The sequence below is a fragment of the Ovis aries genome, chromosome 19, assembly GCF_016772045.2.
Source record: "Ovis aries strain OAR_USU_Benz2616 breed Rambouillet chromosome 19, ARS-UI_Ramb_v3.0, whole genome shotgun sequence".
Classification (NCBI taxonomy): domain Eukaryota; kingdom Metazoa; phylum Chordata; class Mammalia; order Artiodactyla; family Bovidae; genus Ovis; species Ovis aries.
Window position 1 is genome coordinate 28,319,332 of NC_056072.1, and position 17,422 is coordinate 28,336,753.

Genomic DNA, 17,422 nt, shown 5'->3' on the forward strand with positions numbered 1-17,422 from the left:
AGCTGGTAAAGAATCTGCCTGCAATGTAGGAGACCTGGGTTTGATCCCTGGGTTGGGAAGATCCCCTGGAGGAGGGAAAGGCTGCCCAGTCCAGTATTCTGGCCTGGAGAATTCCATGGACTGTATAGTTCATGGGGTTACAAAGAGTCGGACACGACCGAGTGACTTCAATTCACTCCTGCGACCCTACAGACATGCCAAAGTTTCTTTGATAGAAAACATTTCAAACTAACATATCTTCCCTGAAGATACGTTGTTTTGTGGCCCAAAATTTAGTAATCCAGAAAGTGACTTGTAACATAAAAATCTTTTTAAGGACCCAAATGTGAGAGGAATGCCTCCTCTGAGGAATAATCGCTTTTTGTTTTATTTTATGTAAATATGATAAAGTCAGTGACCTTTAGACAAACCCAAGTTCCTTGTCAGCCTTGAAGGGACGAAGCAGATTTAAGGAAATAGTGGTGTTCCCATGGGGATGGGGGGACGGTGGGGAAGCTATATACCATTGTTGTCAAAATATGGAGATATTTCATAAACACAGCATTTCTTTGGGAATAGACTTTGTTACAAGAAAGCAGTTTGGCCATTGTGGGTCTTTGTGGAAGCAACAAGATAAAGGAACTTTCTAGAGACTGTAAGAAACATGGTGAGCCCTTCAGAGAATGGTTAGCAAACATGTCCCGTGCATCTGCTGGGTGGCCATGAGGGCTTAATTACCAGGTCTTGGAGTTTCCCTTTACCTACATCATTGTGTGAGATTAAAACCAGATGAAAAATCAGATGTTCCATGCAGGGGAAGAATGGATGCAAAACAAGGCTTGCAAAACCCTTAAGAGCTTTATGTTGCTGAAGAATAACTGCATTGCCTCACATAAGGGAAAGACTGAAACTACTCACGGTGAGTGGTAGCATCAAGAAACCACAAAAGAAAGGGCTTGACGTCATAAGTACATTTTTAAAATGCATAGTACGCAGCCTAAAAGGCAGACTGCAATTTTTGAATTATGTATCCCATAAAAATACATCAGGTAAATATGTGTAATTGGAGCCCCTGGAGTTCTGGCTAAGCTCATTTTGAAGACCCTCAGAAGGCAAGATTGCCTTTCTTAGGAGGTGTATTGCGATTTGTAAAAGCTCTTCTTTGCCAGTAAGATGAAGCTCCGTGCTTACAGAGAAGGAGACACACCGCACTGTGCTAGGAGTGTGTGTAAGACGTGCGTATTCTATGCGAGGAAATTAAAAGCCTCTGCTGTTCGGTCAGAAGCAATTAGAGAATGTCTTTTGTGGCCACTGTGAGACAGATGCAAGGCTCTTGGAAGCCTGAAGTGTTACATGAAGGTGGAGGATTAAAGTGAGACGCTTCTCTTCGAGTCCTAGATCTTCAGGTGACGGCCCAGGCCTGGGACAGCGCAGTTTATGCACTTCCACTTATCAGCAGGTATTATGGACTCCATGACCATGCCCCTTCGAGATGTGATGGCACTTCAGGAAGTTGTTTTGGTCCAGAAGCCCCTCTTAGATCAGTGAGTTAGATGCCAGTGTTGAACACAACTTAAGAGACCAAGTTTCCTTAAACCAAGAGCTGTTCTTCAGGGACTGGAAGAAGGGGCAGTTCCACGTCTGGAGTGCCATCTGTATTCTTCAGCTGCCCCTCTGTGTTTAAATCCCCCCGTGGTGGCAGGTCTGTACGCGAGGAAAACGTGAAAGAAAGGCCTTGTGTCATCTTTTTACAGAAAGTGACAGTTGGGTCTTGTTGGCCATCCTTTGACTGGTATTGTCCAGACTCTGTGGCACTCTAGCATAGAAGCTGGAGAGTTGAGACTATCACCTAGGGTTTACTGGTGCCGAGTATCAGCACATGTCCAGGTATTAGTTCAGCGTTATTGATTTAAGCCATCTGGCCAATTAAAGCAGATTTATTTATCACCGTAGTAGAGTAGATAACCATTGGAACAGATGACGCCAAAACTTTAGAGACTCAACACAATAAGTACTTATTATGTGTTCACATCGAGGATCAGAGGCCATTGACAGGGGCTGGGCCCTTTGTTCTTGGCAGCGGTTCAGGGCTCTAGCCTCTCCCATCCTGCAGCCCCACCTTCTCTAGGACTCCTGAATCTCTCCACTTGGAACTCGAGTGAGGATCCAGCAGGGGTGGGGACTGTGGGTCAGGCTCAGAGATGAGGTGCATGACTTCTGCTCACATTCTGTCAGCCAGAAGTCTGTTTCATGACCGCATATAATGGAGGAGAGGGGAAAAAAGAGTCATGAGCCCAGAGAAGAGGCAGTGTCCGTGAGCTCTGGCAGCCTGGCCCTTGCTTTCCAGTTGAGGACTCTGGGGAATGTAATGGCACCTGGGGCACAGATGTGGTTACAGTCTCAGCACCAACAGTGGGAGGCCTCCCAGTGGCCCTGGGATGATACGCAATGAAAGTGACTCTTATCACACAGGAGAAATTCTCTGTAAGCCTAAGATGTTTTCTGGAGCAGTCAGGACCTTACCCTGCCCCTCAGCAGAAGTAGGGTCACGTAGCCCTATTTACCTCTGGACACATTCCCTTTCTGGTCTTGGATGCAGGAGTTCCTGAGTGTGGAAAGCATGTTTTCCTTGTGTAGAGACCTGCCACCATGGAGGATTTAAGGACAGGGACAGCTGAAGAACACGTGTGGCATTCTAGACACAGTCCCTCCCTCCAGTCTCTTAATTATGGATATTGGCTTAAAGAAACCTTTGTCTGTTAAAACAAGTTCTCAGTGCTCAGGATTAGAAGCAGCTGGAAATCTGTGCAAAGGGGCAGAGGTTTCAGATGTGTCTGAGTATGTTCTCAGTGGTCATGGCAGATGATCGGAGATGACACACATCATCTATCAGGCCAGCAGAGCCATATCCTCAGGGTGGACACCTGGGCAGAAGTGATGCCTGGGTTGTCAGAGCAGCTCTGGGCCAACACGGAGTTCACTCCCAGGGTCCTGTTGTGGGGCTTCTCCACTTCCATCTGGTCAACCCTGCTGGCAGGCAAGCTGAAAGGGCGTCAGGAGAGTTTGATTGGGAACGCTGAATCTTGCGAATCTATTAATCAGAGTTAATGGAACTTTAAACAACTCTGGGGTACACACTTGGTGGCTGTGAGGCATTCAGTTCAGTTCAGTCGCTCAGTCAGTAAATGCCGTGATCTGTCAGAAGTGGCTTATTCTGGCATGCCATAGACCTTTGCCTTGGCTACCGTGACACGGAGAAAGAAATTACAGCACTTTATGGATTTTTTAAAAAGTCAAATTAGCATCCAAAAAATTCTAGCTCCTATTTCTCAGTCACATTCATCAAATTGTGTGTGTTTGAGTCTGTCTAGATCGTATCATTTTTCCTTTTATAGTGGTGTTACATAATGTATAATTATGGAGAAACCCCCTTGTTCGTATCCCTGTAAATTCCCCTTGTCCCATGCTTAAATCCTGAGCCAAGTTACTCCAGGGCTGGAGTCTGCCTTTCTTGTTTGTGCTGTGCCCCATGCATGTGGGTGCATCATAAATACTATTCTATAATCACCTTCAAGGTGCACATTAGGTGTGAGGCTTACACCTTACATAAACAACAGATGACAGTTGAGGAAACACAGATTATAAGCGTGCAATTATCTAATTATGGACCGATAGAGAACCGTCTGCCCATGTGAATTGTCAGGTGAAACTTTCACAAGATAATTTCTCCCGAGGAAGCAAGTTCTGTCTTTGTGTGTCGGTTTTTATTTTTCCCAGGGCTTTTGCTTTCACTTCTAACATATTTTGAGCTTGGGAGTAGGGTTGGGGCCCAGACACCAAGTGGTTGGACTGCACTGGCCTTTGGTGTTACTGGCCACGTGCATTACTGATGCTCTGGTGAGCCTCCATTCCATGTAACCTTGGGGACTGTGAAGGCATGGCAGGGTCCTTGTTCACACGTCTTAATCGGGGATTGGACTGTGAGAAAGTAGTCACTACCACGAAACTATGATCAGTGTACCATTCTGCTACAGTAACACCTTTGGAAAATCGTCAGCCTTCCAGGACCCAGGCTGGAGGAGTGACCCCACACCCCCACCCCACCTAGGTGGTTGCTGGTCTTCAGGTAGAAAGGAAAGGCAGAAACAGGCGATGGTGCTTCATCCTCAGTTCAGAAGAGGGACATCCCTCCCAGTCACATGTCCCAAGTGAGTGACCTGGGTGAGCCTGACGCCACCAGGACAGAGACGTAGAATCCTCCCACAGGGAAGGGCAGTGCTTATCCTAAGCAGCAGTGGATCCTGCCGCACTCGGCAAGGCAAGGTTGATTCTCTCCGTGCTGGCCTTTGACGACTGTGAGTATTTCATCCTTGCCAATGGAGGCTGACAGACTTGGGGAAGGATAGAAGTGGAATCCTTTATCTTTGCTAATCCTCACTTCCCCAGAGGGACAAAGAAATCTTAGGTGCCAACCAAAGTGGGTAAAGGGGTATGGCATGAATTGGGAGATTGAGATGGACTTATATACACTATTGATGCTATGTAAAAGTAGATAACGAATGAGAACCTGCTGGGATTCTACTCACTGCTCTGTGGTGGCCTAAATGGAAGGAAATCCAAAAAAAGAAAGGGTATATGTGAACGTATAACTGACTCACTTTGCTGTACAGTAGAAACTAACACAGCACTATAAAGCACCTATATGCCTATAAAAATTAATTTTAAAAACAGTAGGGGAAAAAAAAGACGGTTCGTGTCAAAAGGTGTTGTCTATAAGAAGTAAGGAGAAAACTAGAAAGTGTGACAAGCTTGGAAGCACGGGAGCTTACGAGAGAGGGAGGGCCGCCCAGACAAGGCCAAGGAGCTCCTGCTTTAGGGTTCAGACTCCTTGTCAGTCTTGACCCATGATCTTCTGAACCTTCGGAGATCTGGTCATTGTTTACCCTCAGTTCCCGTCAATATATTCCTCTCCAAAAACATTCCACCTATTCCTTTCACCAGCATCCTTTTAAGATTTAAATAAAATTAGCACCTAAAAGATGAGATTAACTAACTGGGGGATTTACCTCCAAGGATCTACAAAAGGAAAATAGGATCTTGAATGTCCTCTGGACACTTGCCTGCACCCGGAAGAATGCGGCTACCTGGCCAGTGGCATTGGCTTATTAGCTTCCCAGTAAGCCAGGTAGTATCCTTCACTGACCTGCTGATTCAGGCATCAGGTCCTATTTGTCAGGCATTGGTGTAGTTGTTGGGGGACTGCAGGGGAGACTGAGACAGGAACCCTGCTTTTGAGGTGCTTGCATTCTAGTGGACTTGTTTGTGAATGAACTATCACTTGTATATTAATTACTTTATTGAAATATATATATATATGTATATGTTAAGTGTGGTACTGGGGACTCAGCAGTGAACTAGATGGTCCAAGGTCCAGCCCTCATGGATGTGCCATCCTGCTAGGGGGGTGAATAGGTTATGAACTATGAACTGATAAATGCAGAATGTGAAGTGCTGCAGAGCACAGTGATAACACTGTAAAGGTGAGTGGGGTAGGGAGTTTGGATGTGGAGTGCTGATGTTGAGTGTATTCTTGGCTCTTGGGTGGTCAGGTTAGGCCCCATGGAAGAGGTGATGTAGACACAGAGACCTGGAGGAAAAGGTCATATTGGCAAAGGATGTTCCAGCGTAAGGCAGTAAAAGATACAAAATGGGACACCCAGCAGGACCATCCATAGTTGATGTCTTTGGTGATCTCTCACCTGGGCTTCTCACTAAGAAAGTTCTTTACAAGAACTTCCTCTTCTCCTGCTGTGGGGGCCATGCCTTTCACAGAGAATGGTGATTCCTATGGACAGTCAGTGGGCATTCTGTCTGCTTGTGGTGTGGGTCACCTAGACAGTTCCAGTAAGCTGCTTCTGTTACATAAAGCCCTCTGAAATGCAGCCCCATGTAATTCCAGGCTGTCTTTTTAATTTAAAAAAAAAAATTACCCTTTGAGTTTATAATATAAGTAGATGTTTTCTCAATTTATTTTTTGCACTTGGAATTGGAAATAGTGGATTGATACACAGTTAAACACTCTTGTAGTTGTGTAGCTCTATGTAAATAATTGGAGGTTTGTTCTCAAAAATGGCTAGAGTGAGAGGCGGTAGAGGTGGAATATTTGGGAGGAAGCTGTGTCCTTCACAATCGCTCTATTGTCAAGTTGAATTAAGGCAAATACAAATCGCAACTGGTCTGTGCACTAATTTTGGACTCCGTTGCTTTTGCTTTAATTTTTGCCAAAAGTGAGCATTAAGCAATATGGAAACTCGATTAACTTAACATAATTAGGAAAGAGTGTTGCATGAGGTTACCAGGATTTTTTTTATAAAATCCTTCATTTCTGATCCATTTGATGTTGAACCTTTTTTCTCTCTTTGATGTTGAAATAAGGAGATTAAAATCAACTTGTTAGCTGTGAAACTGCTAGATATAAGAAAGAGTCATTATGTGTAAAGCCTTCTGCAACAAAAAGTTTCTGGTTTGCCTTTTAAGAAGTGATTATTGTTACTTTTGTTATCATTAAGAATAATTTCGCTTGCAAATCTAGTTAGTGACCAGATTTCTGGCCTCCTCTGGCCCACTACACACCAGCCAGCTATTATCACACTGAAGGGCTGAATCATAAATTTGAAATGTGGTCAAATACACTGTTACTTATCACTACTTAGGTGACTGCATTAAATCACTGACTCTGAAACAGTAAACTTGGTAGTGTATACCCATAGAGGTCCGTGTTCCGCCTCAGCTCTTTCCCCAGGAAGAAGCCCCTCCTGCAAGGTCTGCTTTATTCCACTCTTGTTTCTAGGTGGGCCCTGTGCATTAGTGGGAAGTAGGTGCGGTTTAAAGTCATGAAGACGCAAGTTCAAATCCTGCTCCTGCCTGACTCTCAGAACTTAGACAAGATCTGAACTTTCCTAAGAGCCTTTCTTTATCTCCTCAACCTGGGTAACGATATTACAGTCAGTTTGTAATGAGGTTCAAAATGAGATGACTCGTGGAAAGCAGTGAGCAGGATGCCTGGCAATTGGTTGGGGCCCATTATTGGTCAGTCCTTTGCAAATACGGCAGAGATGGAAATGATTACTCAGGTTGCCTGACCTTTTGGGGGAGTCATCTCCATAACAGGCAGGCTGTAGGCTGTGTGTGGCTAAAAGAAGTGTTTGGCTCAATGAGCACTGTGTTTAAAAATGTTTGGAATTTGTTGCCAACATTTAAAAATCAAGAGGGTTTTTACAGAGATGTCTGGGTTCTGGGCTTTATTTGAAAGTTGAGACTGTCTGGCAGCGCCTCCCCCACTTTTCCCGGCACAGCCAGCAACCAGCAGGAGCTGAGGGGCAGTGGCTTCTCTCAGAGGGAACGTGTGCGCTGACCTCCCTTCTCTCCTCATTTCCGCCTGTTCCGAGGCCACCTCGAGTGTTAGCAGCACCCAGTCTAGACAGTAGGCTGATTGGATTTACTGAGCCAATGTGTATATTTTCTCTGTATGGTGTTAAGGTGTTTGGCCCATTTCAGTATGGGCCTTGAGATGTGTTTGGCTCTAGCAAGGAGAGGTAACCCCTTGCACACCCCTGACTGAAGATGAAGGGTACCTCCTTCCAGAGGGGCTATCTGTTTGACCGACAGTGCAGCTTTGTCTTCAACTAATAAAAGGTAGCATTTGGGGAGGATGCTGGAACGCTGAACCAGGCAAGAAGGTCAGCCTCTACAATCACCCACTGAGTGGGGTGATAGATACATACCCACGTCATCCTCAGCATAACAAAGGCAAACATGGTTATGGCAGAGATTATGAATGGGGGAAATTGTAGCAGTACCATGAAGAGAATAGGGCCTAAAGCTTATATTGGAGAAATCAGGAGAAAAGATAGGATTTAGTGGGCTCAAAACAAAAAGGATAATTCATTACCAGACATATTTTGGGACAGAATCAGCACTCTTGATCGATAAAAATAATAGTCCAGTAATAAAGTTTTGCATTGCCCTGATTTGTTTATCTTCAAAGCTATATCCCTAATCTGGTCTTCATCACAACTCGCTAAATTTTTCACAGTCCAGTGACAGAAGAGTTGTCAGGTGATTCACTGGTGCAGTCAATGAGTTCTTGACATTTCTTCCTTAAAATCCCACAGTTTTGATTGAGTGCATTTTGAGGTACGTAAGAAATGAATATAAATCAAAGATATCCATGATTTTCTCCCCAAGAAATGAATTTAAGACTTTTGGCTTGAATTCGCTTTAGAAAAATGACATTTAATCTATATTTTTCTCATTGCCATTTAAGGGGCTGCATTCTGCTTTAAAAGCCACGGTTTTGTAGGCCATTTGGTTCTTGTAATAGACCCAGATTTGGCATAACCTGGTATACCAGGACTTTTTAACAAGATCACTTTGATGATTATTTTGATTTTTTTTTAGAAATTTTCAAGGAACCGAGAATTACCCTGGTTTTCCTAAAAATATGACTATGTTGGTGTTGATCTTGAAGTTATTGATTCTTAATAATCAGTTCTCAATTATAGCATCCATTTCTCTAAGGATTTTGTAGTGAACCAATATATAATCATGTTTTTGTCATTCGGTAGAGGTCTTATGTAAGCACTTAATTTTTATTGTGTGAGTATTAAGTCGTAAAAAGTGTCTACGCGGTGCCCAGTAAAAGAACCAGACCTCTCTAGACATCTTTGTGGTCATTGTTGCAGCATTCTCAAGTGCAGTTCAGCTGATAGAGGGAGTATGGTTGAGCAGAACCGCTGCAGTGAGGCCAAAAGCTGACCCCCAGCCTGTAAAGAGATTTTGTGTCCTGTGGCTTTGCATTAGGCTTTTATGGTGGTTATCAGATGTTTAAGGAATTACGGCTCAGGGAATGGATAAGAAGTAAAACCATGCTGCTGCCGCTGCTGATGTTGACAGCTCACACTACAGAACGTACATGTGCCAGGCCTTGCGGTAAGGGCTTGCCCTGCATGAATACCTTTCATTTTCACGACAATCCTATGAGGAGGGTATTCTTACTCTCCTCTGTTTACACACGAGGAACCTGAGGCAGATGAAATGGCTCGCTCAATTCAGTGCATCCAGTGATGGAGCAGGATTTAGACCATTCAGCCTAGCTGATGTTCGGCATTCCTGTCTCCTTTTAAGAGCAGCTGGAGAAAACAAACAGCCCAGAGAGAAACATTTATTTTTCACCTGTTGATGAATTCACTCTGGCCTGAAGGGTTCTCGAGGTGGTGTGGCAATGCTGATCTTGTGCTGTCAGGAAATGAATGGAAATGTTCTCATGGAGTGCACTGAACAGTCCCAGTTGGATGAAGCTCTTCATCAAGTGTATCACTTTATATATGTTCCTGTTGTCCTAAAGAGCAGATGGTGGGTATAATGCAAATCTGTTCCGACGGCTGTTACTCCCAGGCAGGACAGTGAGCATGCTATTCTTTTTGGAGGAGTCACTGCACCATGTACTTTGCTTTTACTCTTTAAAGCCCCAGATGGTACTGTGGAGTTCACACATCTGCACCTTTAAGTTTTGTGTTTTTTTTCTGACCTTCTCCCTACTGTTGGATTTTGAGTGCAAATCTTCCCACCCCTTCCCCTCTCTTCCTGCTTCTGATGCCCCTGGAGGAGGGCACAGCAACCCACTCCAGTATTCTTGCCTAGAGAATCCCCATGGACAAAGGGACCTGGAGGGCTATAGTCCATGGGGTTACAAAGAGTCGGAGACGACTCAGTGACTAAGCAGAGCACAGACAGGAAGACAGAGCAGCTAGCACGTGAAAAGAGTGACATGATCACCAGAAAACAGCCCAGATTCTCCAAGCCAAAGCCAGGACCAGGCCCCATTTATTTCATTTCTTTCATTTTTCTTCAGCACATGGTGGCTTACCATGCTTATAAGATGATATCTAAACTCCTTAATATGATATTTATTTTACTTATTTATTTATTGGTTGAACTGCGTGACTTGTGGGGTCTTAGTTCCCTGACCAAGGATTGAATCCACACCCTTGGCAATGAAAGTGCAGAGTCTTAACCAGGGAATTTCCATTCCATGTATTTTTTTCCTTTTCACTTTTCTCCCTTCTGCCTCTTCTTTTTATCTTTTTTTTCTCTTCCTTCCTCCTTCCCTCCCTCTCTCTTTTTTTCTTTCCTTATTTCTTTCATTAACGAGTAAGACCACCAAGATGATGTCCTTAGACCCAGGCATTTAAAAAAGGAGGCTTTGTGTCTTCCCAGCTGACACCTTGCCATCTGCTTGAGGACAGGCTGTGTCTGTGGTTTTTGTATCTTCCTTTCTCACCCACTTCCCACCCCTAAAGCCCCCTTACTTCATTAGTAAGGTACTTTGCAGATGACAGAGCCAGCATTCACTGGCTTCAGCTGGAAATGGAAATTGGATGAGGTGAGGGATGGCAGAGGCAGCAGCGCAGAGAGGGGTGAGATAACAGGGAGGAGTGGGAACCAACTGGCATGAAGAACACGAAGTGAAGACCACGGGCCACCTGCCAGCTTCCCCATCTAGGGGTGGGTCTGTGCCCTGGCCTCAGTTCTGATTTGTCTGAATGTCTTGGAGGAGCGCTTTGATCTGCAAGATGAGGGAGGGCCAGAAGTGGCCATCAGACCCCTTCCAGGGTCTGTGCCTTACAGGTCCTGAACAATAAGAGCTCCCAGCAGCCTTAGGTCACATGTGTAAGGCTTATACATCCTCATTTAGGAGGATAATGAACGCAGCGCAGTTTAGGTAGAAAGTCACCACGTGCAGTTCATTCCAGCAGAAATATGCTTAATTTGTATTTGCACTCATGGACCAAAGTTCCAAGTCCTCAATCCTCATTGTAACCATGGAGATATTTAAAAAAAAAAAAAAAAGCTCTTAACATATTGTAGTGTGTATTATTCTTGCCAGAGCTCTTTTAGTGACCACAGGTTGGTCAGAAACATAGGTTTCTCTCCCTATGAGTTAACTATTTCTTTCTTACAAGGTTTTAAAGCGGTTCTTATCAGCTTTTTGTTCCAGAAATGTTCTTGAGATTAAACATATCCATTTTCCCCTGGTGACCATGTGTCTTCTTCTCTTTTCCTAAAGGCACTGGTGCACAGACCTCAATGTCAGGCTGTGTGCAAGACACACAGTCCCAGTGTCATGCAAAATCTTCATTCTGTTTCGCACACTATTTCACCAGCTTGTGAAAATGGCTTCATTTTGTTACTTTTGTTTGTTTATTTCGATCCTCATTACATGGCCCTCTTATGCTGTGAATAAAATTAAGAGTGGAGTCAGAAATAGAGTGAGGAATGCAACTAAATTTTTAAACCAGCAGAATTTGGAATCAGACACATTACTTCATCATTGTTTATAAAAGATGGTGACCATTCATTTATTCTGAGTCTCTTCCCCTCCTTGGGTTGAAATGGGGCCATTGTTATCTTGCTTAACTTGAGCCAAGCTCTGCTGCGTCTTATTTATCTCATCCTTATTGATAATTGCTGCTGCTTGCCCTGTTGGCCATTATTCCCATTGAAAGGTTTTTCTCTACTACGCAAGTCTTCAGACTCCCTAAGAAGCTCTCCTGACCCTCAGAAGGGAGGTCATTTAGTTTAACCTTCTTAGCACACTGGATAAAAGCAAGACGGGGTGTTTGAAGAATTAACCAGCAAGGTTTTTAAACCAGCTGCTAAAGAGTGTCTCGGCCACGAGGGATCCAAGGCAAGTAACCACAGCAGTAATGAGTGATCTTGCCTGTGGCCGCTTTAGTCTGTGGTGGGTGGCCCTTGACCTCAGAGCCCACTGCCCTTTGACCTTGACCTTCCTAGCTAAGTGTCAGCATGAGTGATTTGTCCAGGTCAGTTGAGTGCAGACATAAGTGTGTGGGTTTTGGATGTTACCTTCAAGGAGGACTCATGAAGGGAGCCTTACCTCTCTGCTCAACGTAGAAGAGTTCTCTGTTTTGTGTTTTTTGCCCAACCCATGTAAACAGGGGTTTATTTCCATCATTTGGTTTTTAGATCAAGTGGTCTCTTGGGGTGGTTTGGAACGTGATATGAACCATGATTATTTAGGATTCCTCTTATCCTTCTTGTACCAGTGTTGAGTCCCCATTAACTAGAGTTCTGAGAAAAAAAAAAATTGTTAGGAGTGGGCAGATTCTTTAAATAGCTTAAAGAAAGACAACCACTTTCCCTGAAGCAACTTTGTTCATGAGTCTAAGAGTTTGAAGAATATCTCAGAATGTATGAATTTTTTTTTAATGCCCTAGATTTGGGATTTTTTATTCTTCATATTGTATCTTAAGATAGTTTAGAAACATTTAAGAAGAGTTTAGACTTTTTTTTTTACAATGTTCTTATTTCTTTTTAATTTATTTTTTAAATTGAAAGATAATTGCTTTACAGAATTTTGTCATTTTCTGTCAAACCTCAACATGAATCAGCCATAGGTATACATATATCCACTCCCTTTTGAACCTCTATCCCATCTCCCTCCCCATCCCACCCCTCTAGATTGATACAGAGCCCCTGTTTGAGTTTCCTGAGCCATATGCAAATTCCTATTGGCTATCATTTTACATATGGTAATGTAAGTTTCCATGTTACTCTCTCCATACATCTCACCCTCTCCTCCCCTCTCCTCATGTCCATAAGTCTATTCTGTATGTCTGTTTCTCCACTGATGCCCTGGAAATAAGTTCTTCAGTACCATTCTTCTAGATTCCATATATATGTGTTAGAATATGATATTTGTCTTTATCTTTCTGACTCACTTCACTCTGTATAATAGGTTCAAGGTTCATCCACCTCAACAGAACTGACTCACAGGTTTTCCTTTTATGGCTGAGTAATATTCCATTATGTATATGTACCATAACTTCTTTATCCATTCATCTGTCAGTGGACATCTAGGTTGCTTCCATGTTCTAGCTATTGTAAATGGTACTGCAATGAACAATGGGATACATGTGTCTCTTTCAATTTTGATTTCCTCAGGGTATCTGCCTAGGAGTGGTATTGCTGGGTCATAGGGTGGTTTTATTCCTAGTTTTTTAAGGAATCTCCATACCGTCCTCCATAGTGGCTGTATCAGCTTACATTCCCACCAACAGTGCAAGAGTGTTCCCTTTTCTCCACACCCTTTCCAGCACCCCTATTGTTTGTAGACTTTTTGATGATGGCCATTCTGACCAGTGTGAGCTGATATCTCATTATAGTTTTGATTTGCATTTCTCTAATAATGAGCAATATTGAGCATCTTTTCGTGTGTTTGTTAGCCATCTGTATGTTGTCTTTGGAGAAATGTCTGTTTAGGTCTTTTTCCCACTTTTTGATTGGGTTGTTTTTCTGGCATTGAGTTGTATGAGCTGCTTGTATATTTTGGAAATTAATCCTTGGTCGGTTGTTTCATCTGCTATTATTTCTCCCATTCCGAGGGTTGTCTTTTCACATTGTTTATGGTTTCCTTTGCTGTGCAAAAGCTTTTACGTTTAATCAGGTCCCACTTGTTCACTTTTAGTTTTATTTCTGTTACTCTAGGAGGTGGGTCACCGGGGATCTTGCTTTGATTTATGTGATCAAGTGTTCTGCCTATGTTTACCTCTAAGTCTCATAGTTTCTGGTCTTACATTTAGGTCTTCAATCCATTTTTAGTTTATCTTTGTGTATAGTGTTCAGAGGTGTTCTAATTTCATTCTTTTACATGTAGCTGTCCAGTTTTCCCAGCTCCACTTGAAGAGGCTGTTTTTGCCCCATTGTATATCCTTACCTCCTTTGTCAAAAATAAGGTACCCATAGGTGCATGGGTTTATTTCTGGGCTTTCTGTCTTGTTCCATTGGTCTATATTTCAGTTTTTGGGCCAGTGCCATACCGTCTTGATGACTGTAGCTTTGTAGTATGATCTGAAGTCAGGAAGGATGATTCCTCCAGCTTCATTCTTCTTTCTTAAGACTGCTTTGGCTATTTGGGGTCTTCAAAAAATTGTGAAATTTTTTGTTCTAGTTCTGTGAAAAATGCCATTGGTAATTTGATAGGGATTGCCCTGAATCTGTAGATTGTGTTTGGTAGTATAGTCATTTTCACGGTATTCTTTCTACCCAGGAACATGGACTATCTCCATCTGTTTATGTTGTCTTTGATTTCTTTAATTAGTGTCTTATAGTTTTCTCTGTATAGTTCTTTTGTCTCCTTAGGTAAGTTTATTCCTAGATATTTAATTTTTTTGTTGCAGTGGTGAATGGAATTGACTCCTTAATTTCTCTTTCTGATTTTTCATTGTTAGTATATAGAAATGCAAATGATTTCTGTGTATTGATTTTGTATCCTGCAACTTTGCTAAATTCACTGATTAGCTCTAGTACTTTTCTGATACTATCTTTAGAGTTTTCTATGTACAGTATCGTGTCATCTGCAAACGGTAAGAGCTTTACTTCTTTTCTGATCTGGATTCCTTTCATTTCTTTTACTTCTCTGATTGCTGTAGCTAGGACTTGCAAAGTTATGTTGACTCATAGTGGTGAAAGTGGACACCCTTGTCTTGTTCCTGACCTCAGGGGGAATGCTTTCAGTTTTTCACCATTGAAAATAGTGTTTGCTGTAGGCTTATCATATATGGCCTTTGCTATGTTCAGGTAGGTTCCTCCTATGCCCATTCTTTGAAGAGTTTTAATCATAAATGGGTGCTGAATTTTGTCAAAGGCTTTTTCTGCATCTATTGAGATGGTTATAAGGTTTTTATCTTTCAATTTGTTAATATGGTGTATGACATTGATTGATTTGCATATATTGAAGAATCCTTGCATCCCTGGAATAAACCCAACTTGATCATGGTGTGTGAGCCTTTTGATGTATTGCTGAATTTTGTTTGCTAAAATTATGTTAAGGATTTTTGCATCTATGTTCATCAGTGATATTGGCCTGTACTTATCTTTCTTTGTTTTGTCTTTGTCTGGTTCTGGTATCAGGGTAATGGTGGACTCAAAAGAATTGGTTTGGAAGTGTTCATTCCTCTGCAATTTTTTGAAAGAGTTTTAGAAGGATAGGCATTAGTTCTTCTCTAAATGTTTGATAGAATTCTCCTGTGAAGCCATCTGGTCCTGGGATTTTGTTTTGGGGGAGATTTTTGATCACAGCTTCTGTTTCAGTGCTTGTAATTCGATTGTTCATAATTTCTATTTCTTCCTGGTTCAGTCTTTGAAGACTGAACTTTTCTAAGAATCTGTCCATTTCTTCCAGGTTATCCGTTTTATTGCCATATAGTTGTTCATAATAGTTTCTTACAATCCTTTGTATTTCTGCATTGTCTGTTGTAACCTCTCCTTTTTCATTTCTAATTTTGTTGATTTGAGTCTTCTCTCTTTTTTCCTCGATGAGTCTGGCTAAGGGTTTGTCAATTTTGTTTATCTTCTCAAAGAACCAGCTGTTAGTTTTATTAAGCATTACTATTGTTTCTTTCATTTCTTTTTCATTTATTTCTGCTCAGATCCTTATGATTTTTTCCTTCTACTAATTTTGTGGGGTTTTTTGTTCTTCTTTTTCTAGTTTTAGATGTAAAGTTAGGTTGTCTATTTGATGTTTTTCTTGTTTCTTGAGGTAGGATTGTATTGATATAAACTTTCCTCTTCTAGAACTGCTTTTGCTTCATCCCATAGGTTTTGAATTGTCGTGTTTTCATTGTCATTTGTTTCTAGAAATTTCTTCAATTCCATTTTGATTTCTTCAGTAACCTGTTGGTTATTTAGAAACGAGTTGTTTAATCTCCATGTGTTTGTGTTTCTTACAGTTTTTTTCTTGTAATTGATATCTAGTCTCATAGCATTGTGGTTGGAGAAGATGCTTGGTATGATTTCAATTTTCTTAAATTTACTGAGGTTTGATTTGTGACGTAAGATGTGGTCTATCCTGGAGACTGTTCCATGTGCATTTGAGAAGATGTATTCTTCTGTATTTGGATGGAAGGTCCTGAAGATATCAATGAGATCCATCTCGTCTAATGTGTCATTTAAGACTTGTGTTTCCCTATGAATTTTCTGTTTTGATGATCTGTCCATTGATGTGAGTGGGTGTTAAAGTTTCCTACTATTATTGTGTTACTGTCAATTTCTCCTCTTATGTCTGTTAGTGTTTGTCTTATGTGTTGAGGTGCTCCTGTGTTGGGTGCATAGATATTTACAATTGTTATGTCTTCCTCTTGGATTGATGCCTTGATCATTATGTAGTGTCCTTCCTTATCTCTTGTAATCTTCTTTATTTTAAGGTCTATTTTTTCTGATATGAGGATTGCTACTCCAGCTCTCTTTTGCTTTCCATTTGCATAGAATATATTTTTCCTTCCTCTCACTTTCAGTCTATACGTGTCTTTAGGTCTGAAGTGGGTTTCTTGTAGACAGCATATATATGGGTCTTGTTTTTGTATCCATTCAGCCAGTCTGTGGAGCATTTAATCCATTTGGTTGGAACATTTAATCCATTTACGTTTAAAGTTATTATTGATATATATGTTCCTATTGCCATTTTCTTAATTGTTTGGGTTTGATTTTGTAGATCTTTTTTCTTCTCTTGTATTTCTTGACTATATAAGTCCCTTTAACATTTGTTGTAAAGTTAGTTTGGTGGTACTGAATTCTCTTAACTTTTGCTTATCTGAAAAGGTTTTTATTTCTCCATCAATTTTGAATGAGATCCTTGCTGGGTACAGTAATCTTGGTTGTAGATTTTCCCCTTTCAGTACTTTAAATATATCCTCCATTCCCTTCTGGCCTGCAGAGTTTCTGCTGAAAGATCAGCTGTTAAGTGTATGGCGTTTCCGTTGTGTGTTACTTGTTGCTTTTCCCTTGCTGCTTTTAATATTCTTTCTTTGTGTTTGTCTTTGTTAGTTTGATTAGTATGTCTTGGTGTGTTTCTCCTTGGGTTTACCCTGTATGGGACTCTTTATGCCTCTTGGACTTGACTGACTATTTCCTTTTCCATGTTGGGGAAATTTTCAACTATAATCTCTTCAAAACTTTTCTCATACCCTTTCTTTTTCTCTTCTTCTTCTGGGACCCCTATAATTCCAATGTTGGTGCATTTGATATTGTCCCAGAGGTCTCTGAGACTATCCTCAGTTCTTTTCATTCTTTTTACTTCATTCTGCTCTTCAGAAGTTATTTCCACCGTTTTATCTTCCAGCTCACTGATTCATTCTTCTACCTCAGATATTCTGCTATTGATCCCTTCTAGAATATTTTTAATTTCAGTAAGTGTGTTGTTTGTCTCTGTGTGTTTATTCTTTAATTTTTCTAGGTCTTTGTTAATTGATTCTTGATTTTCTCCATTTTGTTTTCAAGGTTTTTGATCATCTTTACTATCATCATTCTGAATTCTTTTTCAGGTAGTTTGCCTATTTCCTCTTCATTTATTTGGACTGCTGTG

The 17,422-nt window shown here is 41.5% G+C and overlaps 1 protein-coding gene across 4 annotated transcripts in view; it reads left to right on the plus strand.

The window, feature by feature from the left end:
- PDZRN3 (PDZ domain containing ring finger 3) overlaps positions 1–17,422 on the plus strand; it is a 268,425-nt gene that overhangs the window by 98,349 nt on the left and 152,654 nt on the right. The window contains exon 1 of one of the 4 annotated variants that reach the window (XM_042235955.2): positions 1–17,422. This exon is cut by the window's left edge and continues 35,849 nt beyond it; it is cut by the window's right edge and continues 92,078 nt beyond it. The exons of the other annotated variants lie outside the window; for them this stretch is intronic. The gene's annotated coding sequence lies outside the window, so the exon portion shown is untranslated. 4 annotated transcript variants of the gene reach the window in all.